Here is a 7831-nt window from a genome sequence, read left to right as displayed (position 1 = left end):
AACCGATATGATGGTTGTGAAACGTCTGGCGAGTTGATGTGTCATGATCTGACTGAAACTGCTGCCTCAGCACGAAGGATGCTGGAGGTTAATGAAGCTTTTGGGAGGCAAGAAGAAGAAGAAGAAGAAGAAGAAGAAGAAGAAGAAGAAGAAGAAGGAAGTTCGTCTCTGCTGAGGGACTATCAGTTACTGTCGGTCCTGGTTCTTGGCTCTGTGACCTCTGACTCGGTCATCGTGGGCCGTTTCCTCCTGTAACGTGGCTGATATTTAAATTTAACATACGTAAAGAACCCCAACAAATCTGTTTTTAAGGTTCTGTTCCACCATGAGTTTCTTCTTCTGTGTCTGTCTTCCAAAAAATATTCCCCTTATGTTTGACCTCCTACAGATCAGCTATAATCTTCTCAAAGACCACTGGAACCATCCAAAACATCTTTTAAACACCCCACCATTAGAAACTCCTGAAGGACCTCCAGAATATTATCAATGACTTCAGAACACCATAATACTAGAACCTCTAGAAATCCCTCAGTGACCATGAGAATGTTGACCTCATCAGAGAACTACTTAAAGGAATATCCCAAAAGACTCCAGTAACTTCAATGGAGTGACTTCTTCAAGGAACTTTCTTAAAGATCTCTAGAACTTCCCTAAATGATCACAGGAACCTGATGAAGGAACAATAGTACCACCTTAAAGACCAACAGAACCTCCACATATAACACTTAAACTTTCTAAAACACTCACAGAAACAATGTCCTCCTAAAGGAACTTAATAATCTTCTCGAAGACCTTCAGGTCCTAAAGGAAAACTCCAACCATCTGTGGATCGTTGAACTCCTCAAATCACCTCTAGAACAACATCTTAATGTAACACTGTAGAACCTTTTCAGTGACTACAAAGTCCTTTAAGAACAAAAACATCTTCAACTCTCCCAAGAACCTCTAAAAGGAACCAATTAAACACCAGAACCATCTGAAATGTTCTAAAGGACCTCTAGAACCCCGTCAATAACACCACCTCTGGTGAGCATGATCAGAACCACCATATGGACCCTCAGACCCTCCATAAAGATCAGAGAACCCAACAGACAGTCAGTCAGTCAGACAGACAGTTAGTCAGACAGACAGTTAGTCAGTCAGTCAGACAGTCAGTCAGTCAAACAGTCAGTCAGACAGACAGTCAGTCAGTTAGTCAGACAGACAGTCAGTCAGTTAGTCAGACAGTCAGTCAGTCAAACAGACAGTCAGTCAGTCAGACAGACAGACAGTCAGTCAGTCAGTCAGTCAGTTAGTCAGTCAGACAGACAGACAGTCAGTCAGTCAGTCAGTCAGACAGACAGTCAGTCAGTCAGACAGACAGTCAGTCAAGTCAAACAGTCAGTCAGACAGACAGTCAGTCAGTCAGTCAGTCAGACAGTCAGTCAGTCAAACAGTCAGACAGTCAGTCACGTGATCCTGTAGTCTGTGATGGATGTATGTCGCCCCCTGCAGGTCACAGATGGAAGTCTTTCATCATATATTATATTTTTATTTCTTATTTTTATTATTTTATCATTTTTATTTATAATTGACTTTATTGCATCACTCTGAGGTTACCATGGCGATGAGGACAACAGAAACAACAACATCAACTACTACTACTACTACTACCATTACTACTACTACTACAGCAACAACATGAACAACATGAACTGCAGTGACAGAAGAAACTACAGGAGGCTGTCTTCCTGCCGGTGATCCACCTTTATCACCGGATGACAAACATCCTCTTCTTCTCTGCTTTTATTTTGAAACTTCTCTATGTGGTGTGTCTGTGACACTGAAAGAACGTGATGATATCAGCAAATCAAACAACTAATCTGAGAGTTACCTGTGAGTTACCTGTGAGTTACCCGTGAGTTACATGTGTGTTACCTGTGAGTTACCCGTGAGTTACCTGTGAGTTACCCATGAGTTACCTGTGAGTTACATGTCTGTTATCGTGAGTTACCTGTGAGTTACCTGTGAGTTACCCGTGAGTTACATGTGTGTTACCTGTGAGTTACCCGTGAGTTACCTGTGAGTTACCCATGAGTTACCTGTGAGTTACATGTCTGTTATCGTGAGTTACCTGTGAGTTACCTGTGAGTTACCCGTGAGTTACATGTGTGTTACCTGTGAGTTACCCGTGAGTTACCTGTGAGTTACCCATGAGTTACCTGTGAGTTACATGTCTGTTATCGTGAGTTACCTGTGAGTTACCTGTGAGTTACCTGTGAGTTACATGTGTGTTACCTGTGAGTTACCCGTGAGTTACCTGTGAGTTACCCATGAGTTACCTGTGAGTTACATGTCTGTTATCGTGAGTTACCTGTGAGTTACCTGTGAGTTACCCGTGAGTTACATGTGTGTTACCTGTGAGTTACCCGTGAGTTACCTGTGAGTTACCTGTGAGTTACCTGTGAGTTACATGTCTGTTATCGTGAGTTACCTGTGTGTTACCTGTGAGTTACCCGTGAGTTACATGTGTGTTACCTGTGAGTTACCCGTGAGTTACCTGTGAGTTACCCATGAGTTACCTGTGAGTTACATGTCTGTTATCGTGAGTTACCTGTGAGTTACCTGTGAGTTACCCGTGAGTTACATGTGTGTTACCCGTGAGTTACATGTGTGTTACCTGTGAGTTACCCGTGAGTTACCTGTGAGTTACCCATGAGTTACCTGTGAGTTACATGTCTGTTATCGTGAGTTACCTGTGAGTTACCTGTGAGTTACCTGTGAGTTACATGTGAGTTACCTGTGAGTTACCTGTGAGTTACATGTTTGTTACATGTGTGTTACCTGTGAGTTACATGTGTGTTACCTGTGTGTTACATGTGTGTTACCTGTGTGTTACATGTTTGTTACATGTGAGTTACCTGTGAGTTACATGTGAGTTACCTGTGAGTTACCTGTGTGTTACCTGTGAGTTACATGTGAGTTACATGTGAGTTACCTGTGAGTTACCTGTGTGTTACCTGTGAGTTACATGTGTGTTACCTGTGAGTTACATGTGTGTTACCTGTGAGTTACCTGTGTGTTACCTGTGAGTTACATGTGTGTTACCTGTGAGTTACCTGTGAGTTACATGTGAGTTACATGTCTGTTATTGTGAGTTACCTGTGAGTTACATGTGTGTTACCTGTGAGTTACATGTGAGTTACATGTGTGTTACCTGTGAGTTACCTGTGTGTTACCTGTGTGTTACCTGTGAGTTACATGTGAGTTACATGTGTGTTACCTGTGAGTTACCTGTGAGTTACCTGTGAGTTACATGTGAGTTACCTGTGAGTTACCTGTGTGTTACATGTTTGTTACATGTGTGTTACCTGTGAGTTACATGTGAGTTACCTGTGAGTTACCAGGTAACTCACCGAGCCGATGTGGAACAAAGGTCTCTGTGATGACAGGAAACAGAACATTCATTAGGTATGAACACCCAGAGGCATGATGGGATACTGAGATCACATGTTTTGTGCTTCCTCCTTTCTTTCCATCTCTTCTCACTTTCAGAAAAGTTTCTGTGACTTTTAGAAAGACTTCTCCTTCACTTCCTTCCTTTCCTTGCTTCCTTTCTTTTTTTGCATTCCTTCCTTCCCAACAGGAGGCGAGGAAAGGAAACGAGGAGAAGGAAGAAACAGATGAGACCTCCTAACCCCTAAAATACACTGCATGCGGAACGGCTACGGAACGGGTTCGCCACAGCGACGGAGCCGATCCGTTTCAATGTCGGTCCATGTGTCCGTTCACACAGTCTCCGTCCCCGCTGCGTCACGGCTGCGGAACGAGCACGGAGCATAAACTCAGCACAGAGCAGACCGTGCGGGGAAGGAAATTGGCTACAAAATACAAAATAAAACCCCGGTTTATTTTCAAAATAAAATACTCTGTGTTCACCGTGGATCGAGTCATTACAAGAACACGTCATAATGGGCGGGGCCGACCTGAAGTCAACAGGTGAGGGGTTTTCAGGTGTAATCATTGATGACACCTCACATCCTTTTTATAAGGACACCAGAAAAAAGATGCGGCGTGGAATGTCATCGCAGGAGTCAGAGAGACTACAGCCGGAAATATCACGTGATTATGCGTGAATTCACGAGATCTCATGCGTTCTCATGACGCTCTGTGGCCGGCAGAGACGCACCTGAGCGGATCACAAACAGATTATGTGAGTTGGAGGACGGCGGAGTACGCAGCCGGAGTACGCAGCCGTTCCGCATGCTGTGTGTTTTAGGGGTTACCTGGAGTCAGATCAACAGGTGGATCAGGTGGAACCTGATCAGTCCTCAGGAGGATTCAGGATGTCTCCTTGTCTCCTCTGGGACAGGGTCCTCACAGTTCACTTGTTTGATCCGGGTCTCCTCTATGTTCTGGTTCTGCTGTGTGTGTGTGTGTTTCAGTGTGTTGCATCATCACTCCTCTCATGATGTAATCAGGTTGTAAACATTCAAACCCAGTCTATAGAGGAACACCTCCACCTGCTGGACGATGACTGAACTGCCTCTCCATGAACGTGACGCTGTCAAACCCTTCCTGCTGCTGTGATTGGCTGAAATCAGTGATTGGCACAGTGGCCTGCAGCCAGTCACAGCTGACTGAGCAAAAGGCGGGGTCTGAGTCTCACACCTGCTCAGGTCATGTGACTGTGTGAGGAACCTGGAGAGAACCAGCTGAGGTTCAAACCTGTGAGGAGACTGAGCAGGCCACTGCTCCACCGTGCCCAGCTGACTGAGGACACAAACTGAGGACAAAGAGACCAGAGAGCTGTGATGGAAGACTGAGGTATCAGCCATGATGAGGAGACTCACTGCGTCCTTCTTGTGTCCTTCAGAGGACACGCTGAAACATGGCGAACATGACAAACATGGCGAACATGACGAACACGACGAACATGGTGAACATGGGGAACACGACGAACATGGTGAACACGACGAACACGGTGAACATGACGAACATGGTGAACATGGTGAACATGGTGAACACGACGAACATGGTGAACATGGTGAACACGACGAACATGGTGAACACGACGAACATGGTGAACATGACGAACATGGTGAACATGACGAACACGACGAACATGGTGAACATGATGAACATGACGAACATGGTGAACACGACGAACACGGTGAACATGACGAACACGGTGAACATGACGAACATGGTGAACACGGTGAACATGGTGAACACGGTGAACACGACGAACACGGTGAACATGACGAACATGGTGAACACGGTGAACACGACGAACATGGTGAACACGACGAACATGGTGAACACGACGAACATGGTGAACATGGTGAACACAACGAACATGGGGAACACAACGAACATCGTGAACACGACAAACATGGTGAACATGGTGAACACGACAAACATGGTGAACATGGTGAACATGACGAACATGTTGAACACGGTGAACACGACGAACATGGTGAACACAACGAACATGGTGAACATGACAAACATGGTGAACATGACAAACATGGTGAACATGACGAACATGGTAAACACGACGAACACGACGAACATGGGGAACATGACAAATATGGTGAACACGGTGAACATGGTGAACACGACGAACATGGTGAACATGAACGACATGGTGAACATGACGAACCGGACGGAACATGGTGACAACAGTGACGAACATGGTAACATGAGAACATGGTGAAACACGACGAACACGGTGAACATGACGAACACGGTGAACATGACGAACATGGTGAAACGGTGAACATGGTGAACACACGAACACGGTGAACAGTGACGACACATGGTGAACCGGTGCAACACGACAGAACATGGTGAACACGACGAACATGTGAACATGAATGAACCACAACGAACATGGTGAACACGACGAACATGGTGGAACACGACGAACATGTGAACATGGTGAACACAACGAACATCGGAACACGAAAACATGGTGAAGGTGAACACGACATCATGGTGAACATGGTCGAACACGACGAACATGGTGAACATGGAACACAACGAACATCGTGAACACGACCAACATGGTGAACAGGGTAACACACAAACATGGTGAACATGGTGACACTGACGAACATGTTAACACGGTGAACACGACGAACATGGTGAACACAACAATGTGAACATGACAAACATGGTGAACATGACAAACTGGAACATGACGAACACAGACGAACATGGGGAACAGGACAAATCTGGTGAACATGGTGAACGCAGGGGTCGGGTGAACATGGTGAACACGACATGTAACATGGTGAACCGACGAACAGGTGAACATGACGAACAGGGTGACACTGGTGAACATGGTGAAACACGACGAACACGTGAACATAACGAACATGGTGAACACAAGTGTGAACAAGGTGAACACACGACAAACATGGTGAACACTGAACATGGTGAACATGGGAAGCACGACGAACACGGTGAAACCTGACGACAGTGACACGGTGAACCGACGAACATGGTGAAACGGGAAATGGTGAACACACGAACATGGTGAACACGAGGAACAGGTGACATGGGTGAACACAACGAACATGGTGAACACGACGAACATGTTGAACACGACGAACATGGTGAACATGGGAACACAGACGACATGGGGAACACAACGAACATATAACACGCAACATGGAACAGGTGAACACGACAAACATGGTGAACATGGTGAACATGACGACATGTATGAACACGGTGAACACGACGAACATGGTGGAACATCAACGGAACATGTGTGAACATGCAAACATGGTGAACCGACGAACATGGTGAAACAGGACAACATGGGGAACATGTGAACAAACATGGTGAACATGAGAACATGGTAACACGAAACATGGTGAACACACATACATGGTGACATGGTGAACACGACGAACATGGTGAACACGACGAACACGTAACGACAGGGTGAACATGGTGAACACGACGAACATGTGAACATGACGAACATGGTCATGACAACAAGACGAACTGGGGAACATGAACAAACTATGGTGAACATGGTAAACATGGTGAACATGGTGAACACAACGAACATCGTAAACACGACAAACATGGTGAACATGGTGAACATGACGAACATGGTGAACACGGTGAACACGACGAACATGGTGAACATGACGAACATGGTGAACATGACGAACACGACGAACATGGTGAACATGACGAACATGAGAACATGGTGAACACGACGAACACGGTGAAGACGAACACGGTGAACATGACGAACATGGTGAACACGGTGAACATGGTGAACACGACGAACACGGTGACCATGACGAACATGGTGAACACGGTGAACACGACGAACATGGTGAACACGACGAACATGGTGAACATGATGAACACAACGAACATGGTGAACACGACGAACATGGTGAACACGACGAACATGGTGAACAGGGTGAACACAGAACACGTGAACACGAACAACTGGTGAACACTGTGAACCGACAACATGGTGAACATGGTGAACAAGACGAACATGGTGAACATGGTGAACCAACAACAATCGTGACACGACAACATGGTGAAACATGGTGAACACGACCAAACATGGTGACACTGGTGAACACGACGAACATGTTGAACACGGTGAACACGACGAACAGGTGAACACGAACGAACATGTGAACATGACAAACATGGTGAACATGACAAACTGGGAATGTGAACCGACGAACACGAACACGACGAACATGGTGAAACTGCGTAACATATGTGAAACGATGTAACATGGTGAACATTCGTCGAATGGTGAACACGACGAACATGGTGAACATGAATGAACAACGGTAAACAT

The sequence above is a fragment of the Larimichthys crocea genome, chromosome VIII, assembly GCF_000972845.2.
Source record: "Larimichthys crocea isolate SSNF chromosome VIII, L_crocea_2.0, whole genome shotgun sequence".
Lineage (NCBI taxonomy): Eukaryota > Metazoa > Chordata > Actinopteri > Sciaenidae > Larimichthys > Larimichthys crocea.
This window is presented reverse-complemented; position numbering follows the sequence as displayed.